Source organism: Bos grunniens, chromosome 3 (genome assembly GCF_055505025.1).
Source record: "Bos grunniens cultivar Pamir isolate PY7600 chromosome 3, Bosgru_T2T1.0, whole genome shotgun sequence".
NCBI lineage: Eukaryota > Metazoa > Chordata > Mammalia > Artiodactyla > Bovidae > Bos > Bos grunniens.
This window is the reverse complement of record NC_141167.1, coordinates 90,331,037-90,358,309: the sequence shown is the minus strand read 5'-3', so window position 1 is coordinate 90,358,309 and position 27,273 is coordinate 90,331,037. Positions and strand designations below refer to the sequence as shown.

The following is a 27,273-nucleotide window of genomic DNA, read 5'->3' as shown; positions in this document are numbered from 1 at the left end:
CTCCTTTGAGGAGCCCTCAGCCAATTTTGGAAGCAAGCCTGGCTCAGAGGGGCCTCTGAGCTGCTGGGATCGAACTGTCAGCTTCCGCTCGGGGCAGAGTTCCCTGATATGAGACCACACCAGGGTGGCACAACTGCCTACCAGTTCCCCTGAGCCAGGCAGCCAGCGGGGAATAAGGATCTTTCTCCAGGGAACAAGAAAGTGAAAGGTACTATGGCATACACAAGAAAGCAAGGTCAGTGTGAGTGTCTATAGACCTTGTCTTACTTAATCTCTGTTACAATGCCTGGAAAAGGGTACAGGTCTTTCTGTCTTACCAATGAGGACATTGTAGCTTGTGGGAGATTATATCCTAACTTCCTAAATGGAAGAAAATCATATCATAAATATTATAAGACCATCTTTAAAAGAAGATAAAATAGGTTGTGTCATGTTGAAGCATTAAGTATAGTTCTATTTGTTATGCAATAGTACAAAAGCTCAAGATTTTCATTAAATGTGAAAATACAAAGAGAGGTTGCTTTGGTGTGACTTGGGTGATAACCTTTAATACTAAAATAGCATACCTGCCCGGTTAGCACTGTGCCCTTCTGCTCATATGAATTTATTCTTTCATAAGGGTGTGCATCTGCAGTGATCAATGCAAAGAAATAGAGAAAAGCAATAGAATGGGAAAGACTAGAGATCTCTTCAAGAAAATTAGAGATACAAAGGGAACGTTTCATGCAAAGATGGGCTCAATAAAGGACAGAAATGGTATAGACCTAACAGAAGCAGAAGATATTAAGAAGAGGTGGCAAGAATACACAGAAGAGCTATACAAAAAATATCTTTACAACCCAGATAATCACTATGGTGTGATCACTCGCCTAGAGCCAAATATCCTGGAATGTGAAGTCAAGTGGGCCTTAGGAAGCATCACTATGAACAAAGCTAGTAGAAGTGATGGAATTCCAGTTGAGCTACTTCAAATCCTAAAAGATGGTGCTGTGAAAGTGCTGCACTCAATATGCCAGCAAATTTGGAAAACTCAGCAGTGGCCACAGGACTGGAAAAGGTCAGTTTTCATGCCAATCCCAAAGAAAGACAATGCCAAAGAATGCTCAAACTACCACACAATTGCACTCATCTCACATGCTAGTAAAGTAATGCTCAAAATTCTCCAAGCCATCTTCAACAATATGGGAACTGTGAAATTCCAAAAGTTTAAGCTGGATTTAGAAAAGCCAGAGGAACCAGAGATCAAAGTGCCAACATCCGTTGAGTCATTGAAAAAGTGAGAAAGTTCCAGAAAAACATCTGCTTTATTGACTATGCCAAAGCTTTTGACTGTATGGTTCACAACAACCTGTGGAAAATTCTGAAAGAGATGGGAATACCAGGTCACCTGACCTGCCCCCTGAGAAATCTGTATGAAGTTCAAGAAGCAACATTTAGAGCTGGACGTAGAAAAACAGACTGGTTCCAAATTGGGAAAGAGTATGTCAAGGCTGTATATTGTCACCCTGCTTATTCAACTTCTATGCAGAGTACATCATGAGAAACGCTGGACTGGAAGAAGCACAAGCTGGAATCAAGATTGCCAGGAGAAATATCAATAACCTCAGATATGAAGATGACACCACCCTTATGGCAGAAAGTGAAGAAGAACTAAAGAGCCTCTGGATGAAAGTGAAAGAGGAGAGTGAAAAAGTTGGCTTAAAGCTCAACATTCAGAAAACTAAGATCATGGCATCCAATCCCATCACTTCATGGCAAATAGATGGGAAAACAGTGGAAACAGTGTCAGACTTTATTTTTGGGGGGGCTCCAAAATCACTGCAGATGGTAACTGCAGCCATGAAATTAAAAGACACTTGCTCCTTTAAAGAAAAGTTGTGACCAACCTAGACAGTTTATTAAAAAACAGAGACATTACTTTGCCAACAAAGGTCCATCTAGTCAAAGCTATGGTTTTTCCAGTGGTCATGTATGTATGTGAGGGTTGGACTACAAAGACAGCTGAGTGCCAAAGAATTGATGTTTTTGAACTCTGGTGTTGGAGAAGACTTTTGGACTGTGAAGAGATCCAATCAGTCCATCCTAAAGGAAGTTAGTCCTGAATATTCACTGGAAGGACTGATGCTGAAGCTGAAACTCCAATACTTTGGCCACCTGATGCGAAGAACTGACACATCTGAAAAGACCCTGATGCTGGGAAAGATTGAAGGCAGGAGGAGAAGGGGACGACAGAGGGTGAGATGGTTAGATGGCATCACTGACTCAATGGACATGAGTTTGAGTAAACTCCAGGAGTTGGTGATGGATAGGGAGGCCTGGCATGCTGCAGTCCATGGGTCGCAAAGAGTCAGACATGACTGAGCAACTGAACTGAACTGAACTGAAGTGCGTGCATGCTTAGTCGTATCTGACTCTGCAACTGCATAGACTGTAGCCCACCAGCTCTTCTCCATGGAATTTTCCAGGCAAGAATACTGGGATGGTTGCCATTTCCTACTCCAGGGGATTCTCCTGACCCAGGGATTGAAAACACATCTCGTGTGTTTCTTGCATTGGAAGGCATATTCTTTTATCACTGAGCCACCTGGGATAATAGCAAATCATACTAAAAGCAAACGTACATAGCACTTACGTGCCAGGAACTGTTATAACAATTTTTGCTTCATAACTTACTTGCTTCATGGCTTATTTAGTCTCTACAATAAGACTGTGAGATGGGTGCTATATTGTTCCCAATTTATAGACAAGGAACATGAAGCCCAGAATGGTTAAATAAATTTGTTCAAGGTCTCGCAGAAGGTAAAAAGCAGAAGTAGTATTTGAATTTGGGAAGCCTGGTACCAGAGTCTGCTTTAACCACACCCAAACATACTCTTTCACAGCTTTGTATTACTCAGTGCACACATTTCTTGCTCTCCTTCGGCGGTGTGACCCTTCAGCTGTGGTCTCCTGCGTGGTTCTCTGGGCCTCTGGGAATCATGCTATGTCTGTGTCCAGCATTTCTGTCTGGAGACAGTTCTTACCTTACTGGTGGAGCTCTGTAACACCAGTTGTTTTAGTCACTAAGTCGTGTCTGATTCTTTGCAACCCTATGGACTGTAGACTGCCACGCTTCTCTGATCATGGGATTTTCCCATGGGATCATGGGATTCTCCAGCAAGAATACTGGAGTGGGTTGCCATTTCCTTCTCCAGGGGATCTTCCCGATCAAACCCGGGTCTTCTGCTTGGGAGGCGGATTCTTTATCTACTGAACCACCAGGGAAGCCTGTAGCACTAGGGGCCCTGACTTTTCTCCTCTCTGTGTGGAGCCCAGTGCAGCACCGGGCAAGGAATCTGCAAGTTTGCTCCTCCACTTAGGAGTAGTATTGCTTATTTCTTTATTTGCTTATTTGATAAATGCACATTGGCTGCACACCCTGTGCAGGCACTGACCTTAGGGCTGAGAGGTACGGAAGCAACACAAAGTCTACCCAGAAACTCCTCTCTCCTCCACCCTCTACCCAATTCCATCCTTACCTAGGGAGTGGAGACAACTTGAAGATCTGGGATAGCCTTGAAGGGAAAAGTCATGGCACAAGGGCAGCCCGAGAGGGGTGTGGGAAGGGGGAGCAGCCCAGCCTTTGGCTGCAGTGAGAGCTGAGTGTGCTGAGGCATCCCAGTCTGCAGGAGACTCCAGATAATGGTTCTCAGGTCCTTCAGCCTCAATTCTGACTGGACCACGTACTCCTAGAGTTGTTGTTCGGTCACTCAGTGGTCTCCGACTCTTTGAGACCCCATGGGCTGCAGCATGCCAGGCTTCCCTGTCCTTCACCATCTCCTGGAGCTTGCTCAAACTCATGTCCATTGAGTGGGCTACAAATCTGGATTGTTTCATGCCCCCCCCCCCCCACACACACACATTGCCTGACAAAAACAACCATTAGTTACTGCATTTTTGCCTGAGTGAAGCTGCCCCTTGATCATGTTCATGGTGCTGGTTATAAGCTCAGGATTTCTCAGCGAGTCTTGGGGCTTGTCTCAGCCATGGTCTCCCAAATAAAATGAACTCATTCCAAGTGGTTCCGATGACAAGACCTCAATGAAGGATGGGTTTACAGAGGTGAAGGCAGAGTTAAGGGAAGAAACCCAGAGTGGTGAGGCATCTGGGGCCTAGTGGCACTCTCCCTCAGGCTGAGAGAGGAGGGTGCCCCCAAGGGAAGTGTGTAAAGGGGACCACAGAGCCAAAGCTACAGTCACAAATGGTTAGAGCTAGAGATGTGGCCCTGAGGCAGGCAGGGCTGGGGAAGAAATGTCCCACCTTCCTCTCTTCCCTCCCTCTGAACTCTGCCAGGGCCTCCCATTGCCACCCCCTACTGGAAGCTGCAAGGCAGCCGGATGACACAGTCTCCTGGGGTTAGTCAGCCTTCTGGGGCACAGAAGAGTGGAGAACAAAGCTGTAACATAAGTAGAGCAGCGTGCTTCCCTCCTGCCCAACCCCAGTGGCACGGGGCCTTGGCCTCTCCTCTGTAGGATGAGACACCCATGGGAGCAGTCAAAGCCTGGGGCTCAGCCTGTTGTGGAGGAATCAATCTCTCTCCCTTCCCCTTGTAATGGGGAGGGGTTAATTTTGAATTCCTACTGGATCTGCTTCTGTGTAGGAGATCAAACTGGTCAAACCTAAAGGAAATCAACCCTGAGGAAATCAACCCTGGATATTCATTGGAAGGACTGATGCTGAAGCTGAGGCCCCAGTACTTTGGCCACCTGCTGTGAAGAGCTGACTCATTGAAAAAGACCCTGATGCTGGGAAAGATTGAAGGCAGGAGGAGAAGGGGACAACAGAGGATGAGATGGTTGGATGGCATCACTGACTCAAAGGACTTGAGTTTGAGCAAGCTCTGGGAGATGGTAAAGGACAGGGAAGCCTGGCGTGCTGCAGTCCTTGGGGTAACAAAGAGTTGGACACAAATGAGTGACTGAACAACAACTGCTTCTGGGACTTGAATCCTTATCTTGCTGATTTGATTATTGTAGGTATATATAATGGCCTGCCTCAGGGAGATAGAGTGATTTCCCTGGTGGCTCAGACGGTAAAGCGTCTGCCTACAATGAGGGAGACCCAGGTTCGATCCCTGGGTCAGGAAGATCCTTTGGAGAAGGAAATAGCAACCCACTCCAGTACTCTTGCCTGGAAAATCCCATGGATGGAGGAGCCTGGTAGACTACAGTCCATGGGGTCTCAAAGAGTCAGACAGGACTGATAGACTTCATTTTCTTTCAGGGAGATAGCCTGACCCTGCCCACCTGTGAAGGGTTGTAAGGAAGTGAAACTAACACATCCCCCTGCCTGAGCCTTGCCCTCTAGGAGATATTTACAAGAATTAAATGGTCTTTCTGTTTCCTCACCTCCCCCTGTCTCTGATCCATAAAAAAAACCCTGGCAACCAGACCCCGACAACAAGGTTATTTTGACACGCTAGCCTACCATCTTCTTGGTCAGCCAGCTCCCAAATAAAGTCCCTTCCTTGTCTCAACCCGTTGTCCCTTGGATTTATTGGCCTATCCAGCGAGCAGAGTGAGCTTGGACTTCATAATACCTCTCTCTTCCCTCATTCCTTATCTTCTCTCTTTCCCAACTTATGCTCCAAATTTTAGAATCCTCAGGTTCTAGGCATCTGCCATTTCTTTCTTCTCCTTCCCAGCCTTTCTGTCCCTCCTAACCCACTGGAAGAACCTTAGCAGCAGGGCCAGCCCAGAGCCAGTGGTTGAGCCTGGATGGGAAGTTGCTGCAAGCCAGGGTGTTTGTCTGGGGGGTCTGTGTGTGGCCTCTGCGGTTAGGCTCTGCTGCTCAGCCTCCCACTTCTCTGAACCAAGGCCACCAATCTTCTCTGAAGAGCACACAGCCACTACTGCTATTCAATGCCTGGGCTCCTGGCCCTCCCCTCCCCTGTGAGAAGGAATAAACAGAGTTGTCTACAGACTTTGCTCAAGGGGATTTTTCTGAGGCCAGTGTGGGGTCAGCAACCTGACCCAGCAACACCCAGCAACTCTCCCTTTGAGGAATTATGGCTTTCCCATCCCAAGGGAATCCTAATGAGGCTGTCAATCACAGATGCCCTGCCTCCCACCGTTGGTGCGTGATGCAGCTGACCGATAGGAGTACCCCATCCGCCTTGGGCAGCGATTTATCTGAATGTGGGTGTGAAACCCTACAAGTTAGCAGTACATTTTCCCTGATTGACCCCTCCCCTCCTGCAAACCTGCCTTTCTTAGCCTTTTCCATCTCTGTTAATGACAATTCCATCAGTTCTTGTTGCTTAGGCAAGAAATCTTGAAGTCATTCTTGACACCTTTCTTTCTGTCAATTCACATATGATTCATCAGGAAGTCATGCTGGCTCCATTTCAAAATATGTCCTGAATCTTACCACTAATTTCACTCTAGTTGAAGCCACCAGCTTCTCTCCTTGGTATTAGCACAATAGTCTTCTAATTGGTTTCCTCATTTTAATTCATGCCCCCTTATAGTCCATTCTCAACACAGTAGCCAGAATGAGCCTTTTAAAATGTAAGTCAAATTACATCATTTCTCTGTCCCAGTGCTTTCAATGACAACATATTTCTTTCTCTGTAAAACCATGGATAAAATATCCCTCACAACCTTTCCAAGACAACCCATTTCTCTCTCTTTACAAGGCCATACTTAAAACGTCCCTTACCTCTGTTATTCTATGATCCTATTCCCTCTAATTCCTCCTTTCTCACCCCACTCTAGTCACATTGGCCCCTTCCCTGTCATACATCATGCCAAGCACGCTCCCACCTCAGGGTCTTGCAAAGGCTGTTCCCTTGTCTGACATGCTCTTCCTTTAGATACCTGCCTTGTTCACTCTCTTTCCTCCTTGGGCTCTCTGCTCAAGTACCACTTTCTCAGTGAGGCCTCTCTGCCCCTACTTCCAATTTAATTATGTACCATCTGGCATTTCTCTCCCCCTTCTATTTTATTTTCTCTGCAATTATCACCATGTAACATACTATTTACCTCACCTACTTACCTTGTTTTTTATTTCTTCCTCATCTTTCATGCATTGGAGAAGGACATGGCAACCCACTCCAGCATTCTTGCTTGGAGAATCCCAGGGAGGAGGAGCCTGGTGGGCTGCTGTCTATGGGGTTGCACAGAGTCGGACACGACTGAAGTGACTTAGCAGCAGCAGCAGCATCTTTCCTCCAATAGAATGTCCATTCCATAGGGCATGAGATTTACATTTGTTTTGATTATGGCTGTATCTCTGAGATACAGCCATATAGAAAGTGAAGTTGCTCAGTTGTGTCTGACTCTTTGTGACCCCAAGGACTGTAGCCTACCAGCATCCTCTGTCCATGAGATTTTCCAGGCAAGAGTACTGGAGTGGGTTGCCATTTTCTTCTCCAGGGGATCTTCCCAACCCAGGGATCGAACTTGGTCTCCTGCGTTGTAGATGGACACTTTACTGTCTGAGCCTAGGTGCTCCCTAAATCCCTGTAGAATAAATATATGGACTTAATGTATTGGCGTCCACCCTATTCTACATGATTGGCCCTCAGAATGCAGGCTTGGGCTGTTCTCTCTCCCACCTCGTAGAGAAAAACTCCCAGAGAGTATGGCCTACAGCCAGAAAGGGCAGAGACAAAGACCCGAAATCCTGAGGACACTGAATCGATGGATGCAGCCGTGTGTCCACTAGATCCAGCCCATTCCTCCTTGGACTTCCCAGTCCCCCTAGAACCTCCTCCTTGGCTTAGCTGATTTGAGATAGAATTGATTGCTTGCAACAGGATGAACTTTAGACAAGAAAGTCTGGTGCTTGGGAACTGTGCAGCAAGTACTAGAGTCAGGCACTTGTGAGAGGAAGCTAGCCATGGAGGTGAGGGCTGGCATCTTTTCTGCTGAGTTCTCCCCAGATAGGCAGGGCAGAGTATTCCAGCTAGGAGAGAAAACCTTCTGAGAGCAGGAGCTGAATTTCTCCAGCTATGCCCTTTGCAAATCTAATGAAGGCAGACCTCATCCAGGGCCACACAGGAAGGAAAATGAAGACTGATTCCAGCCACCTTGGCTTTCTTACTGCAATTGGCAGCAGGAAGGGGTGCCCTGGGCTCTTGAAAGATCTTTAATCATGGTGTCTGAAATCCTAAGCCAGAATCTTGGCTCTGCCATTTCCCCTGGGCAAGTCACCAAGTTTTGTTGGCCTCAGTTTCCTCATCTTAAAGTGAGATGGTTGAAATAAATGACTCCTTAAATTCCTTTCAGCATGATGTTCAACGGTAAGGTAAGTGCATTGTGATTAAGTATGCAGGCTCTGGGGTCACGCTGTCTGAGGGCAGTTCTACTATTTACTACATGCTGGAATTTGAGCTTCAGTTTGTTCAGATTAAAATAGGATTCATAGGGAATTCCCTGGTGGTTCAGTGGTTAGGACAGGGCACTTTCACTCCTGGGGCCTGGGTTCAATCCTTGGACTGTGAATTAATATGCTGAATGCCTTGAGGTGTCATCAAATTTTTAAAAAGCATTAGAGGAGCCTGGTGGGCTGCAATCCATGGGGTCGCTAAGAGTCGGACATGACTGAGCGACTTCACTTTCACTTTTCACTTTCATGCATTGGAGAAGGAAATGGCAATCCACTCCAGTGTTCTTGTCTGGAAAATCCCAGGGACGGCGGAGCCTGGTGAGCTGCTGACTATGGGGTCGCACAGAGTCGGACACGACTGAAGCGACTTAGCAGCAGCAACAGCAGCAGCAGCAGCAGCAGCAGCAGCAGCAGCAGCACTTCCCAGGTGGTACAGCGGATAAGAATCCGCCTGGGGGCGCTAGTGGTGAAGAACCTGCGTGCCAATGCAAGAAACAAAAAGAGATGCAGGGTCAGTCTCTGGGTCCGGAAGATCGCCTGCAGGAGGGCATGGCAATCCATTCCAATACTCTTGCCTGGAGAATCCCATGAACAGAGGAGCCTGGCGGGCTGCAGTCCACAGGGTCACAAAGAGTCGGACATAACTGCAGTGTGCCCACACCAATGCAGGGACGGGCTCCTCTGGTGTGAGAAGATCCAAGAGCAACTAAGCTCGTGTACCACAACTACTAAGCCCGTGAACCTAGAGCCTGTGCTGCGCAACAACAGAAGCCGCCATGATGAGAAGCCCGTGCACTGCAACAGAGTGCCCCCACCCACCTTAACTAGAGAAAGCCCGCACAGCGAGAAAGACCCAGCACAACTAAAATAAATAAATAGATAGATAAATTTAAAAAATAAGATTCAATATTGTAGCTATCTCTATTAGTACTAAATTATAAGAATTAAATTAGTAGACCACATAGAGGGCTCAGAAGTGTTTTAGGCACACAGTAAGTCCTCAAAAATATCGGCTATTATATTATTATTCTTTGCTATTATTACTGTTATTGAGAGCATTTTTCCTGGATCTTGGAGTGATTTCTGCTCCCATCTCTAAGACTGATCCTCTTCAATGGCAGGGCTTGCAGCCACCTCTGAACACTGACCATTCCCTCCCTTTCTTTGCAGTGACTGGAAACAGCATTGAGATGGCAGCCCCAGGGCCAGAAGTCAGCTTCCCCTTCTCCTGTGGAAAGGTGGGGCTGGTATCACTCACTTAATTTGGAAAATTTCCATAGCATTTTCCCCACATTTTGCTTGGGTTAGCTTATTTACACGAACCATACATCTTATCACTGTCATAAATTTTTATTCCCATGGACATGTCTAAACTTATGGGTTGAAATAACATAATTTACATGCTGTTTAGTATGCAGATTGGGCTAATCCACTTCTATAAATTCACCACCAGGCCTGTGCAGCCACCCTCTCTCTGTAGGACCTCAACCTGATTTGAATATCACACTCTATTGTGTGGTTGGTGGTGTGAAATGCTTGGGTCAAGAGCCACCCCCTAGACAGCTGAGCACTGACCCGACAGACTGCCTGTGCCTGCAGTCCGTGGGTGCGGCACAGCCCTTCCCCCAGCAGAGGCCTTCTTCCCTGTGGGTCACTCCCACAGGTCCTCCGACTAAAAGCTGAGAAGTCACTAGGAACCAGGTGAGCTCTTTTCTGTCTTAGGCTACATCCTGAGATAAGGGTTTCAGTGCCAGTGAGTCCAAGGAGTGGGAAGCACGGGTAGGTACAGAAGGGAGGGAGGCAGATGCAAGGTGTTGTTGAAGCTTGCGTGGCCTTGGTGACTGACGGATGTGGGCGAGCGGGCTCAGTCCTCTGGGAGCTGCTCGTGAACAGGTCTCAGACGTGCCCCACCAGAAGAGGAGGGAGACAGGGTGCTGATTCCCCAACTCCCTGCTGATGTTGTCCCAGAGGCTACAACGCCCCACATGTAGCCAGAGAGGACTTCAGGTGAGGGCTGCTGCACTCGATGAAGAATACCTCTGGCTTTTATCTGAATAAAGAATGATGAAGTTGGAGCAGGGGGAACTTCCCTGGTGGTATAGTGACTAAGATGCCATGATCCCAATGTGGGGGTCCTGGGTTCCATCCTTGGTCAGGGAACTAGTTCCTGCACGTCACAACTAAGATTTCTCATGCCACAACTGAGACCTGGTGCAGCTGAAATAAATAATAATAATAATAAAACAATGATAAGGGGATAAAAATGGGGCACTGTGTTCACAGCGTCTTTCTTGTTTTCAGTTCTGGTTCTGTCACCTGGTTCTGTCACTTCCTGTACATTCCCTCAGGGAGGCCTTTCCTAATGCCCTGTTGGAAACAACACCCTCTCATGTTCTATTCATATCCCCTATTTACTTTTCTTTATAGCACTTATCACTACCTAATGTATTATGTATCTGGGTTTACAGGAAAAGACAGCAAACAAACAAATATTTAATACATCAGGCAGTCGAGAGTACAATAGAGAAAATGCAAGCGGAGGAGGAAGATGAAGGTACGTCATACGGGGATGGGTTGCTATTTTTTCTGTGGGGTTGTGTATACCAAGGGGGTTCTCTTTAGTGAGCTGTGGTTGAGCTGAGAGAGACCTTTAGAAAGTGAAGGAGTGAGCCATGTGGGAGAGCTTTTCAGGCAGAAGAAACAGCAGGTACGAAGGTCCTGAGGCAGGAGCACGTTTGGCTTGAAAGTGAAAGTGTGAAAGTCACTCAATGTGTCCGACTCTTTGCGACCTCATGGACTGTAGCCCTCTGTCCATGGGATTCTCCAGGCAAGAATAATGGGAGGGGTTGCCATTTCCTTCTCCAGGAGTCTTCCTGAACCATGGATTGAACCCAGGTCTCCTGCCTTGCAGGCAGATTCCTTAAAGTCTGAGCCACCAGAGTGCAGTGCTTGAGCGGGGGAGAGGAAGAAGAGGTCAGACAGTGATGGGGAAGTCTGATAGACGTGAAGGTCTAGATTAGGACTTGGGATTTTACTGTGTTTATCTATCAGCGTTCTCCAGAACCCTTGTTTACTGTTTGTTTATTATAAGAAATTAGCCCTTGTAATTATGGAGGCTAAAAAGTACCAAGATCTGCTCTTGGCAATTTGGTGACCCAAGTGAAGGTTCCAGTCTATGAGTCTACAGGCTTGAGACCCAGGAAGAACCAGTGTTTCAGTTGGAGTCTGAAGGCAGGAAGACTGATGTCCCTGTGCAAGCAATTAGGCAAGACTTCCCTTAGCCTTTTTGTTCTATTCAGGCCTTTAAGGGATTGGATGAGGCTCACCAACATTAGGGAGGGAAATCTGCTTTACTTAAGACTTTACTTCTGTTGATTCAAATGTTAATCTCATCCAGAAACACCCCAAACGGACACAGCCAAAATAATGTTTGAATGAATGCCTTGTCTTTCTGTGGCTCAGTCAAGCTGACATAACCATCACGCCCCAAGTAAGACAGAGAGACATTGAAAGTTTTAGTCTGATATGATCAGATTTATGTTTTTTTTTTCTTTTTCAAATTTATTTATTTATTTTTTAAGTTTAAATTTATTTATTTTAATTGGAGGTTAATTACTTTACAATATTGTATTGGTTTCGCCATACATCAACATGAATCCGCCACGGGTGTACATGTGTTCCCCATCCTGAACCCCCCTCCCACCTCCCTCCCTGTACCATCCCTCTGGGTCATCCCAGTGCACCAGCCCTAAGCATCCTGTATCCTGCATTGAACCTGGACTGGCGATTCGTTTCTTATATGATATTATACACGTTTCAATGCCATTCTCCCAAATCATCCCACCCTCTCCCTCTCCCACAGAGTCCAAAACACTGTTCTATACATCTGTGTCTCTTTTGCTGTCTCGCATACAGGGTTATTGTTACCATCTTTATAAATTCCATATATATGCGTTAGTATACTGTATTGGTGTTTTTCTTTCTGGGTTACTTCACTCTGTATAATAGGCTCCAGTTTCATCCACCTCATCAGAATTGATTCAAATGTATTCTTTTTAATGGCTGAGTAATACTCCATTGTGTATATGTACCATAGCTTTCTTATCCATTCATCTGCTGATGGACATCTAGGTTGCTTCCATGTCCTGGCTATTATAAACAGTGCTGCGATGAACATTGGGGTACACGTGTCTCTTTCCCTTCTGGTTTCCTCAATGTGTATGCCCAGCAGTGGGATTGCTGGGTCATAAGGCAATTCTATTTCCAGTTTTTTAAGGAATCTCCACACTGTTCTCCATAGTGGCTGTACTAGTTTGCATTCTCACCCACAGTGTAAGAGGGTTCCCTTTTCTCCATACCCACTCCAACATTTATTGCTTGTAGACTTTTGGATCGCAGCCATTCTGACTGGCGTGAAATGGTACCTCATTGTGGTTTTGATTTACATTTCTCTGATAATGAGTGATGTTGAGCATCTTTTCATGTGTTTATGTTTTTAAAAGATCACTCTGGCTGCTTTGTGAAGAAGAGTCTGCAAAAGGCAACCGTTTTTAGTGAATTAGACTACTTCAGGGACTATTGCAATAATCTAGGCAAGGGATGTTTGATAGCTTGGACCAGGATGATACTGGGTGGAGGTGGTGAGAAATGGCTAGATTCTGAATGGACTTACTGATGAGTTGGAATGTAGGATGTGATGGGAAAGGCACCAGTATGATCCCAAGGTCTTGGGTCTGAGCAGTCAGGAGGTAGGAGTTCCCATTCACTGAGATGAAGAAGACTACTGGAACATCTGGTTTGATCAGGATAAATTAGGTGTTAGTATTTGGACATGCCAAATTCAACATGTTTTGTTTACATTCAGGCAGAAATGTAAATTAGGCCATTGGATATATTTGACTGGAATTCAGGGGTGCAATTTTGTTCAGTTTGGTATTCAATAGACACTCACTGAATGAATGGCTGTTTGACTGATCAGGTTTATCCCATGAGCCTCCAACAGCCCTCTGTATAACACTAATTTCCTTGGTCCAGCAGGGGACATCAAAGTCTCTGCTCTAGAACAAAAACCCATCAAGCTGCTGGGCATGATGCTCTCGCTAATTCTCTGTCCTGCATTGATTTGATCCTTTTTCTTCATGTTACAACCACCTGAAGACCTTTTAAAACATTCTATTACTCCACTCTCTGGTTCTGACTCATTTGATCTGGGTTGGGTCTGTATATCAGTAGTTTTAAAAGATCCTCAGGTGATTCAAAAGCATATCCAGAGGTTGAGAACTACTTTTCTATGCTTTGACTTAACTGTGTGCTGGGACTTAAAAAAAAAGTCAGCTCTTTTGTCAAAGCCCTTAGGAAAATACTGAAATCTTAGGCAGAAATGTTTGAAAAATACCATCAGTTAGAAGAAGAAAAGCTTTAGGTGAAAATATATTCGGCAGAATATTTAACAGTTGTAATTTAGAAACAACAAAATGGAATATTATGCAGCCAGAATAGATGATTTTGTAGACAGTATAGTAACTTGGAAAAATGCCTATGAGAGATGGTTAAGTAAAAAAAGCAGAATGTCCAATTGTGTCTACATTATAAGGGTAACTATGTAAAATCATGTGTGCATATAAATAAAGTGCTATAGAGGAACAAAGAAAAATGAAAGCAGTGGATTTGTTAAATAGGATAGTGGATGATGCTTCTTTCTTTTTTGAGTTTTTCTTGTTGTTGGAGAGAGTATGGTATTTATTTCATTATTATAAGTCTGGGTTTTATTCTGTTGCAGTAAGTAACAGAAATTTAAAAAATGGCAACATCACTCCAAGCACACAGCCTGATTCCCTGCCTCCCAGGAGAGGCTTTTTTAGAGCCCGAAAGTCCTTAGGTTCTTTTACCATCTCTGTGACACTGGGATCAACGTCTGGACTTGTTCAGGAATCTCCTCTTTGCCTATTAAGTGCCTAACGTGGGCCAGCATAATGCTAGTTACTGGGGCCAAGGGATACATAAATCAATCATTGCTCTGGGAGAGCTCACTGTGAAGAAGGAGAGATTAACACATAAGCAAACATTACAATAGGGCTTCTCAGGTGGCTCAGTGATAAAGAATCTGCCTGCCGATGCAAGAGGTGCAAGAAATGCGGGTTTGATCCTGGGTCGGGAAGGGTTCCTGGAGGAAGAAATAAATGGCAACCCACTCCAGTATTCTTGCCTGGAAAATTCCATGGACAGAGAGCCTGGCAGGCTACAGTCCATGGGGTTGCAGAGTCAGACAGGACTGAGCGACTGAGCATATGCATGCTCTCTCTCTCTCTCTCTCACACACACACACACACACACACACACACATTACAATGATTGTAAGACAATGCCATGAGCGTGATAATATGGTTATGAACAAAGTTCTGTGTAAGCTTAGATAAATTTGCTTCAGGGGAGTCTGGGATGGTAGAAAAGAGGAGGTGATAGTTGTTCTTGGTCTTGAAGGACAAGTAGCAGCTCACCAGGTAGAAAATGGGTAGGTGTAAGATGGGGTGGGGAGGAACCAGCTTTCCAAACAGAGTGTGTAAGAGCAAAGGGTTATAAAGGACATGGAATGTTTAGGAAACAGAAAATAGATTTGGATGGAACACATTCATTTATTAATTTACTCAACAAGTGATTACTGAGTATTTTTTGTGTCTCAGACATTGGGCTAGATACTGGGGAGACCAAGAATTATTAACCTTTTCTGTGGTTTGAATACTGATCATAATAATAGCAGATATTTTCTAAGTGTTTAATATATATTAACTCATGTATTCCTCTTAAGAACTGTATTTTCACTTACAAGTGATGAAATTGCAAATTAGAGTTTCAAGTACTTATCCATGGCTACACATTTACCATGCAGTGGAGCTCCTCCTTGAGCTTACAGTCTAGTGGAGGAGACAGACAAGGAGACAAATGATCACAAAGTGATAAGTCTAGAATGGAGGTCAAGGTAGAGCTTTGGAGAAGGTGACTTAAGTTGAGTCCTGGAGGATGAGTGGGCATTCGACATGCAAAGTAGGTATGAGGTAGAAACAGCAGGGCTCCACGGTGATGATGGGTGATAAAGGTGGAGAGATTGGTTAAGGCCAGTTCATGAAAAGTCCTTGAATGTCCTGCTAGAGAGTTGAGACTTTATTTTCTAAGCAATGGTGAATTAACAAGTCCTTTTTCTTCTTTTGATCTGAGACTGAGTCACTTGGGCAGTGATTTAGCCACACCAACTGTGAACTCTTAATGACTTGGCCTAATGAGAAAAATGGCATGGATAATCTAAAAATAATGGACGATGGGAAAGGACTTGAGCCTGCTCATGGAGTGTGCCAGATCGTGATTTGCTGCAATGGAGGAGCAATTGATTTCTTTGTTCATTAAAGATTATATTCTGGCTGATGTCAAATCTGCTGTTTGAGAGCACCTGTGGCCATCATGGCAGTCTCAGTATCACAGGGGACTGGAGAAAGAAACTCCCTTCTGACCAAGCGTAGCAGAATAAAAATGTAACTGAGGGGCTGATATGCTAGGGTTTTTCACCAAGCTCGCTGTCCCCCAAGGGGCTGAAGTTGCAAGGATGGTGGAACAGAGAGAAACTTGGAGGTTTCAGGAAAGCTCTGGCTTTAGAATGCAGGGTGCAGAGTGATTAATACTTCGAGTTGCACAGAGCAGCCAATGGAGAAAGCTATACAAGTTGGAGTAGCACAGGAAACGTTGACCCTATAGACCACATGCCTCCAGAGGGGATTTCTTCTCACATTTTTATGTGATGATGCAAAGACGTTCTATGAGTAGAATTCACGGGGCTATCAAGTCTGTAATCAGGTGGCTGTAAGGGAAGCAAGGGGTTTTGACCCTGCTCTGAGAAGGCTGTCTTGGGACTTAGGCAGAGAGCGTATTACTGTTAGAACCCTTAGTAGTTAAGAGGAAGTTCTAGGTTGAATTGGGAAAGGGACCTATAATAACCATAAAATCCTGAACTAACTGTGCCCCCTTCTGTACAAGATACAGTCCTGTATACAGAGCCCCAGAAGACTTGAGGTCAAGACCAGCGCTGCCACTAACTCACATCATCTCTCTACACTTGTTTGCATCACTGTGCAATGGGAGGGTTAGACCAGATGTTGTCTAAACCTCCTCCAGCATGGGTTTGTATATGACCTCCCCCAGTGATAGCTTTCAGTTGCTTCCCACTTGTGGATGCCATTTTATGGATAGAGAAATCAAAGACTTGGTAAAAACTGCAGAAGTGCAAATTTGCTCATAACATGAAAAGTTTCAGAGAGCTGGTCGGTACCAAGGGGTGTTGGACTGGTCTGCTCTGGGTGCAAGGAATAAAGAGATGCATTGTCTATGGAGAACTTTAAAACAGTAATAGAACCAAAGACAAGTCAGTCTGCTTTTTGTTATCACCATGTGTTGACAATTCCAAATATTCCTCCTCACCTCGGGGGACCACTTCCCCATCCCCCTCCTTGATTTGCCACTATTTATCTATATGATTCTTTTTTTATTCAGTGCTCTTTTGATTCCTCAGACTGCATAGGGGGAGAATCTCGTCAAGGTGCTAACCCTTTCACTACCACCTCTTATCTTTGATTTGCGTCCAGTAAAGAAGAGATGGGGGTACTCCGAATCACTTTTTAGCAAGGAAGGGTGTACTCTAGCTGTGGACTGGAGTGACAGCAAGGAAACAGGGACAGTAAGAGAGGCCAGAACACGTAGTGAGGTGTGGAATGGGTAGAGTGGTTGGCTTAAGAAGTCAAGTCTGGAGCATGTGGCCTGTGGACAAGGTAGGGAAAATTCCCTGAAGGCCTGGGTTTGGCTGGACATGTGGTGCCTGAAGACAGAGTCTGCATCTCAGTTCTGATTTCACAGATCCTGCCACTTTTCTGAGGCTTCTCCTGGCCACATCTCAGACAGATTTCTTAGACATGATCTGCTCTGCACTCCTCACATCACACCACCCACCATCCTTCTCTGGATTGGTTTCCTCCCTGGTCTGCCTGGTGTCTAGAATATGCAGGGAGTTTGCCACCCTTGTGGGGACTCGTGAATTCTGCAGGCCTGGTCCTTGGTGCCCAACCTTCTGCGAGATGGCCCTGCTTCAGGTCCACACTGTCCCAGGAGCTATTCTTTGTTTTCTTTTTAAAAATTGAAGGATAGTTCATTTACAATGTTGTATTATTTTTAGGTGTACAGTAAAGTGATTTACATATACATTTTTTCTTTTTTAGATTCTTTTCTATTATAGGTTATTATAAGATATTAAATATGGTTTTCTGTGCTGTACAGTAGGTCCTTCTTGGTTATCTATTTATAGATATATAAATTATATATATAAAGTTATATATCTATTATATATAGTAGTTTGCAGCTGCTAATCCCAAACTCATAATTTGTCCCTTACTTCCCCTTCCCCCTTTAGTAACCATAAATTTGTTTTCTATGTCTGTGAGTCTGTTTTGTAAATAAGTTCCTTTGTCTCTTTTAGATGCCAGAAGCCATTCTTGATAGCAGCAAAACCATCTGCACACATTCTATGGGGCTTGATGGGCTGCTCTGGAGAGGAGAGGAGTCTCCCAGGAAAGTATGAGTGCGATTGGGGAAGGAGACTGGAGAAGAGATATAGACCCTTAAAGAGAGATCCCTGACAAGCTAAATAAAAGTTTTGTTTTTGTCTTGCTTTGTTGCAAAGTGAGAGCCCAATTTGGAACAATTAAATTGACAACCAACCCAACCCAATTCTCACCTAACCCTGAGGACTGAGTTCTGGTTTCTCCCAGGTGTACAATTTGCTCAGTTTTGTCTTTTACATACACACAGCAGCAACATATTCCCTCTTGTCCATTTAGTTCCTAATTGTTATCCTAAGATGATTTATTTATTCTGGCAGGAAGAGAAAAGGAAAGGACAGTTTCCACTGGAGTTTGCTTGGCTTCTTTAACCCTTTCCTTCCTGATTATAAAAGCCGCACATGTTTAATGTAGAAAGTTCATTATTGTTGTTCAGTTGCTCAGTCTTGTCCAACTCTTTGTGATCCCGTGAACCACAGCATGCCCAGCTTCCCTGTCCTTCACCATTTCCTAGAGTTTGCTCATGTCCATTGAGTTGGTGATGCCATCCAACCATCTCATCCTCTGTTGCCCACTTCTCCTCCTGCCCTCAATCTTTCCCAGCGTCAGGGTCTTTTCCAATGAGTCAGCTCTTCACATCAGGTGGCCAAAGTATTGGAGCTTCAGCTTCAGCATCAGTCCTTCTGATGAAAGTTTAGGAAATGAATATTTCAGATTAAAATAGCAACTTCCTGCACCAGAGACCACCACTGCCACCCTTCAGCTGTTGTTCCAAGAGTGTGACTGGGGGTGGGGGGTCCTGGCTGTGAGGGTTTGCTTCCTCTGTTCAGTTCCCACTTTTACTGGAGGCCCCTGTGTCTTGAGCTTCTCTGGACCTGGTGGAAGGGAGGTTTTCAGCTCTTGCCCAGGCCCTGTCCCAGCCCAGGAGAAACTCCCGGCTCTTCCTCAGATGGTTCTCTAAAGGTTGGGATATAGTGCTTGTTCTGGCTCTCTGGCCTCTGTGCTACAGTCTTTGGAGCTGTGGCTTTTGATTTTCTTTTGAAATCTTCCTTCTTGCTTGCTGTTGGCAAGCTTCATGTTTACACACACTCACACACATACAGAATTTCATTTTTTAACACAAAGTCAGTTCAAACACATTTCATTTACAGATATTGATTTATAATCCCACACAGTATTAGAAAGTCATAGTAGACATTTATCATTTCTTAGGGCAGCTCAGCAAGCCATACCCTGATTCTAGTTTTGGGAAATCCTGTCTTGGGTGCAGATCCTTCTTCCTTCATGATGGAAGGCAAAAGGGAGAATCTCTCTCCCAGCCCCAAGGCCATTAGGGAGCTGGGCTATGACCTTGGCTCAGTTGCCCGGGCTCTACCATCTCCCATGCTGGATCTTGAGGGAGCCATGTGAAGGTTCAGGAATGGTTCAGACATGATTTATGGTGGTGACAGAGACTTGGCACTGAGCCATTGGCTTTGTGTATCTCTAGGTGGCAGTGGCCTGTGACAGCAGAGACACTGTCCTGCCCAGATGGGTGTGAGGATGACCTGGTCATTCCTGCTGGTCATCCTGGCTTTTGGATGAGTCTTAGAGCCTGATTTTCTAAACTTCTGTTGATTCTGAGGGCTATTTGATGTTCTTCAAAATATTAATTTTCTCTTAACATTAGCCAGAGTGCTTTTAACAACCCTAATTTATACCATTTTATTTTTGTCTTAAAGATTCAAATGCTACTTAGTAACTCACAACATAACAATTTGAATTTCTTTTGTAGTTTGTAACTTCTGCTTCCTCAGGCCACATAGGTGGGGCAGAGGGAGACGAATGGAGGGGACAAAAATAAAAATACAACAGTACTGCCGTGGCTTCACCCTTAGCTGAAATGGCAGGGAACTCCAGGCCTTCCTTCCAGGATCCTCCACATTTCTGGGCTTCTAGCTGCCTGGTACTTGGCCCTGTGTCTCCTCTGTTGACCATCCTGGAGCTTCCTTGGGACTCTTGTGAGTTTTTCTTCTTCTACCCCCATCTGTCTGTGAGCTGCCTGATTTACTCAAATTATATTCACTAATCAATTACTCAAGCTGGTTCTTCTTTTTGAAGAGACCTGGCTACTTCAAGTATTGTTCTGGGCTATCATCTGGGCTTTAGAAATGGCCATGAAGTCAGTGGTGACTTCATGGGCGAATGCTACCATCTCTTTCTGGAGCCTGTCTGCCCAAATCTTTTGTTCTGTGTCATTCCAGTTCCATCCATACCCAGGGAAATTATGTTCAAGTCTCATGATCTTAAGTCTTACCCACTGTGATCTGGCAAAGTGCAGGGGAGAGAGAAGACTGAGAGAGAAGGTTATCTGGTAGTGCTTCTAAGAGTTGGAGCAGGAGCAATGTCAAGAGAGCCACCCATGCACAGTGGGGAAAGCCAGTGCAGCAGACAGAACACAGCACTAAAAGGGTTGTGTTAAGGATAATGGGCCCAGAAAGGTCCTGCTTCAGGTCAGAGTAAGGGGCAAGAATGTGGTTTTCTCCAAGCTCCTAGGTCTTGCAAGATCTCCACAGCAAAGAACAGGAGTCCAGGTAGGTAGACAGAGAGGCAGTGTCCTGGACACTCAGGGAAGTTTTGCAGCCAAGAGTGTGGGAAGTGAATAATCCTGGGTTGGGGTGAGAGGATTGACATGCAACCAGGACAAATAGACTTTTACTTAAGCCGTGTCTGTATTCTAGAAATTCCAGCTCTAAATAGTTCATGGTTAAAAAAGTTTGGGCATCATGGAATTCCAAATCTCTCTTTTGGAGATTTATATTTTACATTTCTATACTGGAGGTTCTGAGTCATAGAATTGCAAACAAAACCAAACCTGTTTGTTGTTTTTGTCCATCGCTAAATTGTGTCTGACTCTTTGTGACCTCATGGACTACAGCATGCCAGGCTCCTCTGTCCTCCACTATCTCCGAGTTTGCTCAAATTCATGTCTATTGAATTGGTGATGCTGTCTAACCATCTCATCCTCTCTTGATCTCACCCCCTTCTTTTGCCTTCGATCTTTTCCAACATCAAGGTCTTTTCCAGTGAAAAAGAGAGTAGTAAAATATGTTACAAAGTAGAATATTAACAGTCCTTCTGAAGTCTCACTATGTGCCCCTCCTTATTCACATTCCTCTCCTTTCTTCAGAGGTGACTCCAACATGACTTTTATCACCATTGTATGTATTCTCAAACAATATATTGTTTAGTTTCACCTGCTTTAAATATTGTACCAATTTGGAATCATCCTCTTTGTAATATTCTGTAAATTGCCTTTATCTTTTATCTTCCCCACCCTTTTATTTTTTTTTAAATTTTGAAGATTTTTTTTTTTCATTAAACATTATATTGCTGAGATTTACCTTGTTGATGTGTTCTGGAGTTTATTTCATAGTCACTTAAAATTCTTTGTATGAATATATCATAGGCTATCCATTTTCCTGATTGAATATTTGGGAGTATTTCCATTTTTCCCTTTTTTGCTGTTACAAACAATCCTTCTGAGAACATTCTCATGCATTCTCCGCTGTGTACAGGCAAGTGTCTCTATGATAAATCCCACAGCGTGTGTATTGCTGGGTATGGAGGGATATATATCATTGCCTTTATTACTAGAAACTGTTTTCCAACATGTTTGTATCAATTTACACTCCCACTGCTATTCACATACTTGCCAACACATAATTTCAGAATTTTTATTTTTTTATACCTTGGTGGGTGTGAAATATCTTATGAATTTTACTTCCATTTCCTGGATTTGCCACCCTTACCCCCATTTTTCCAGTCTTCTCTACATATGTGGCCTTGGAAACAGAGGTTACTGTTGAATTAAAATGAATATGGTGTGAGTTACTAAATTGGCTCTGTAACTAAAAGACAAAAATACCAATTATATAATTCACTCTTCTTTGTTACAGGTGACTTCGGCTAACTTCAATGGAAAAGGAACTTTGGGGTGGAATATCAAAGTAAACACACTCACAGGAAGCTCAGGGAAAGGACAGGACCAGAAGCCGAAAGACCAGCAGGAAGCCCAGAGGATTCACCTCCACAGGACCGGGCTGGTTATGAACCACCGCTGCTCACACAGTGGTGCCAGGGGGCATACCAAGGTAATACTATTGAATGCTGTTGCCTCTGGAGTTCCAACAACTCAATTTCTCTTCTATTTTATGCCAGGGAATTTGGGCATATCAATTTCATTTATTATACACCACTGTAGAGTCCATATTTCAGTCAACACTGCAAATTTTTAGAGGCATTTCTAACTACTAAAGCTAATGCATTAAATAAGAATCTCAGCTAAGTTTGCCTTATTAAGAGTTATACACCATCCTCCCTGAACTTCACTCCCATACATATTTCTTGGGTTTCCAATAATATAAATGAACAGAAACATGCAAGACTTTTGATACATATAAACTGTTGTCTCTTGTACAAACTTTTACTTACTGAGGTGTGATTATAGTTACAAATCTGGAAATAATAGGTGTGTATGGGGTGAGTTTTAGTAGTATAAGAATCCCTTGAAAGGCAACTTCCTCAATGAGGTTATTACAAGGGTTGGCTAGTCTCCCAGGGCAAGGTGGAAGTAACTGTTTCTTTAGCAAGGGTGACTTGGGGGGTGGCAGTGGTTTAGTTTCTTAGATTTTTCCAAGTTCACCAAAATGTTTCCATTCAAAGTCAAGTTCTTCTTCTTTTTTAACACATTAAATAATTTTATTTATTTATTATTTTTGGCTATGCTGGTTCTTTGTTGCTACACGGGCTTTTCCCTAGCTTTGGCAAGCAAGGGCTGCTCTCTAGTTGCAGCGTGCAGGCTTCTCATTGTGGTGGCTTCTCTTGCTGTAGAGCTCAGGCTCTAGGGCATGCAGGCTTTGGTAGTTTCCATGCATGGGATCACTAGTTGTGGCTACCAGGCTCTAGAGCACAGGGTCATTAGATGTGGTGCATGGGCTTAGTTGCTCTGAGGCATGTGGGATCTTCCCGGATCTGGGATCAAACCCGTGTCTCCTGCACTGACAGCTGGATTCTTCACCACTGAAGCACCAGGGAAGTCCCCAAGTCTCAAGTTCCACTCCTTCAGAGTCAAGTCCTGTTTTTTACAAAGGAGAATTGGTGAAGCTATGAATTAGACTTGTATTGTAATTCTGCAACATACACACGACATTTGGAATTTTCTTTCCAGCCACATCTGCTCTGTGGCTACAAGAATTTAGAGATAATGTTAGTGGTGCCATATACCCTCTCTAGTTCTCTTTCAGCTTTATGCTGGAAGTTTAAATCTTTAAATTTATCATTTTCTCTGTATAAACTCTCCAGTGTGGGTCAGAAATAGCTAGCCTACCTCAGTCTCTATAAGTCATCATCTCTGTCATAAGAGTCAAGTGCAGCCTCCTAGCCTTCTAAACCCTGCCCATTAATAAGCACAGCATTCTAAACAACCATGAGTGATGATCTGAGAAATTGTAATGGCATTGCAAGTTGTGGATTTACAGTAAGAGACTACTGTAAGAGATTATGATTGCACTTAAGCACCAACAGGCCAGCAACTCAATTCCAAAACTTCATTACTGAAGCGCTCTTCCTAAGAAAGAGAAATAAAGAAACCACTCTAGGTATTTTGAATAAAGGGAATTCAACTTAGGGAACTGGCTGAACATTTGTTAAAGGTGCAGAAGGAGAAGTAGAGGTCCTGGAGGAGTATAGAGGAAGAAGGGGGTGATATCTAAGCATAAGAAGCTTTGGATGCCCCTGAGTTGAAACCCATTACACACCTGCCACAGTGCTGTTGGAGAAGCTGTCTCAGGTGGTTCTGGACCAACTGGTGGTTGGTCAAAAGGTGCTGTCTTGACCAGGATTGGGACCAGGAAAAAAGATGGTGCTTTGGTCCAGGCTTCAGGAGTTAAAATTCTCGCTCCACACTGTTGGAGCCCAAAGAAAGAATCTTTCAGCTTGTCCTTTCTGATTTTCCAACAGTAGCTTTAGATTCCCAGTAGCTGATTCTAAAGGAGAGCCAGCTGGCAATGGAAGCTGGGAAATGTGGTTTGTAGACTTCAAGCCCCAGCAGTACAGAACACGGTATAAAAGGGCAGGCATGGAGTTGAGAAACATGAGTGAATCAATGGCACACATGGTCATGAGGGAGACTGGCTTGTAATTTTCATTCTTATGCTACATTTGTTAGTTTCTAATCTGCTATACTCCGATACAATAAAAATAAAACAAGGGGGAGACAAAACACACACACACACACAACAAAAAATAAATTCGTTAGTTTCTTTTAAATGTTTCATTACTGATAATTTCGAACATGTACAAAGTAGAATAATTTAATGACTTCTCATGCTTCTACCAGCTAGTTGGCAATGGTCGGCTCATAAGCAATCTTGTTTTGCTTATATACCATACTATCTTCTCTCTTTTTTTGAAGCAGATACCATACATCATATCATTTAGTAATACTAATGAAAAAGTGAAGTGAAAGTGAAAGTCACTGAGTCCTGTCTGACTCTTTGTGACCCTATGGACTACAAAGTCCATGGAATTCTCCAGGCCAGAATATTGGAGTGGGTAGCCGTTTCCTTCTCCAGGGGATCTTCCCAACCCAGGGATCGAACCTAGGGAGCATCAAAATCCAGTAAGTATTTGGATATCTAACTTTCTCTCAATGCCCTCCCCCAACAGTTTGTATGGATTCAGTTCAGTTCAGTTGCTCAGTCATCTCTGACTCTTTGTGACCCAAGGACTGCAACACGCCAGGCCTCCTTGTCCATCGCCAACTCCTACAGTTTACTCAAACTCACATCCATTGAATCTGAGATGCCATCCAAACATCTCATCCTCTGTCATCCCCTTCTCCTCCTGCCTTCAATCTTTCCCAGCATCAGAGTCTTTTCCAATAAGTCAGTTCTTTGCATCAGGTGGCGAAAGTATTGTATGGATTGTATGAATCAGGATTCAAATTAAATCCATACATTGATACTAGTTGGAATGTCTTTTAAATTTATATTTTCTCCTCCATTCTGTACTCCCACCTCTAGAAATTTCTGTGTCTCAAGAGCTGGGTTGTCTGTCCTGTAGATTTCATCACGGTCTGAGTTTTAGTGATTGAATTGTCATATAATTTAGCATGTTCTTCTATGCTAATATTTCCAGGACATTGGTAGATGGATATAGAGATTTGATCAGGTTTATATTTTTTATCTTTGGGAAGACTATCTATGGGTTTTAAAATTCATTATGCAATTCTAAAATTTATCTTTTTTCTTTAATTTATAACTGAATTTGTGCCCAGAGAGCACTGTCTGTATGTACCAATTCTCTAAACATTTTGAAGGTAGCTTTTTAGTCATATACACGATAAATTTCCATCACTGTTTCATGAATATATTAGAAGAATGCATATTATCCAAATGTTGAGTGCAATATTCTATTAGTTATTTATTAGATGAAGCTTCTAAATTATATTGCTTGCTGATTTTTGGCTGTCCTATCAATGTTTTGAGAAGAGTATGTTAAAAACCTCTCATTGTAATAGTGAATTAGCAAATCCCTCTTTAAAACTCTTACAATATTTGCTTTATGTATTTTGAGCTATGTTTTCAGTGCCTACAAGATTAGATTTGTAATGCTTTCTGGTGAATAAGAATTTTTAATAATATATAGCAATTCTCTTTACCTCATTCTTTTAGTCTTTATATTACAGTTACATCTCTATTCAAAAGAATATAACTGAATTCTTAAAAAATTGGGAGTTATAGTCTTTATTCCATTTACATTTGATGTGATGAATTATATACTTCAAATTATTTTTGCCTTCTATTTTGATCCTATTTGTTTAGATTTTTAAGGATTTCTTTATCAGATTATGATTTTTTTTTCTATTCTTACTTTCCTGTGAGTTTTTTACCTTGGAGTTTATTTTTTTTTCCCAGAGACTTTTAAACCTATTAAGATGAGCCTATTATTTTCTTCATTAATCTGTTAATGTGATGAATTGACAGATTGATTTTCCAGTGTTAAACCAGCTTTGTATTCTTGAAAGAAACTCAACTTGGTTATGACTTTTCACTTTTGACATTTATTTGTGCCTCTTTTTCTCTCCCTTTTCTTGTTTGGAGGTTTATTGACTCTTTAAAAAAAAAAAAAAACAAACTTCGGCTTAGTTTTTTCTATTTTAAATTTATATTTTATTTTATTGATTTTGACTCAAATCTTTATTATTTCATCTCTTTTCCATTAATGGGTTAATGTTTAAGAAAACAACTGTAAAAAACTTCTTATGGTAGATAATTTAATTATTTTTTAGTCTTTCTTATTTTCTAAGCTTTTTTGGAGGTGTTGCTTTAGCTGTATCTTGTTAATTTTGACATATAGCATTTTTACTATCATTAATTGTCAGGAGCCAGCATGAAAAACTCTTTCCGTGGCAAAGGTCATGAAGAAAGAGGCTTGACATACGCAAAGGCGGGATGGAGCCTCAGGAGTCCCCCTGAAAATTCTCGAGCATCTACCCCCAAAACCAGAGTCTGTCTACTTTACTGTTTTGTGCTCTCACCTACATCTCTGACTTTACAGGGGGCTGTCCCCCACCACCTCTCTCTCTCTAAAAAATAGTTAACTTATAGCTCCAGTTAATAAAATTCCTGGGCGTGACAAGAGTGTTTCAACCTACAAACTCCTCTGAAGGTTCTCTAGCCTGCCTGACAGGCTTGTCCAGCCACATGTGGTTGTTCACAGCCTCCCAACCATGAGAGGCACGACACGCTCTAAACTTTCTAAAAACAGATTCTTTTAAAAAGTTAAAAAATTATTAGTATAGTATTAGTGGGCTAGTTAAGAATTATACCGGTGGAGGATTTCATTGTTGAGCCAATATTTGCTGCTACATCTCCATATCCCTTGCCCCTTATACAATTAATGAATATAACTAACATATAAGAGAAATAAGTATTAACCTTGATATTAATCACGTTGGACCTTAGGCTATGTAAATTCTTTTCTTGATTATAGCCCACTGCACCTTTGCCCTGTAGGAATGCAAATTTATCTGGTGCCTTTGGAGGGTGGTGCCTGACTTAAGAAAAGTCACCTTTGGAAAAAATAAGTTTTCTGGCTAACTAATCATCATCAAAAAAGGTCATAAAATGTTAACAGGCTTCTTGGCCAAAAGATGATGTAAATCACCTGAGAACTTTGTATATCGGAAGAAATGCAGAAAAAAAGTGTGGTTTCAATAAGGGTCAGGACTGCTGACCCCACGTGACTTTGTATTTTCCATTTATCT

The 27,273-nt window shown here is 43.2% G+C and overlaps 1 long non-coding RNA gene across 2 annotated transcripts in view; it reads left to right on the top strand.

Moving 5' to 3' along the window:
• Window positions 1–22,089, top strand: part of LOC147376053 (uncharacterized) — a 35,083-nt gene extending 12,994 nt beyond the window's left edge. The window contains exons 2-5 of one of the 2 annotated variants that reach the window (XR_015160675.1): window positions 9,541–9,608; window positions 10,839–10,924; window positions 17,882–17,977; window positions 21,902–22,089. This is a non-coding gene — a long non-coding RNA (uncharacterized LOC147376053). Of the gene's footprint in view, window positions 1–9,540; window positions 9,609–9,691; window positions 10,072–10,838; window positions 10,925–17,881; window positions 17,978–21,901 lie in introns of those variants that run through there. The other variant, XR_015160674.1, reaches the window with a different exon arrangement.
• Window positions 22,090–27,273: the final 5,184 nt, after the last annotated feature.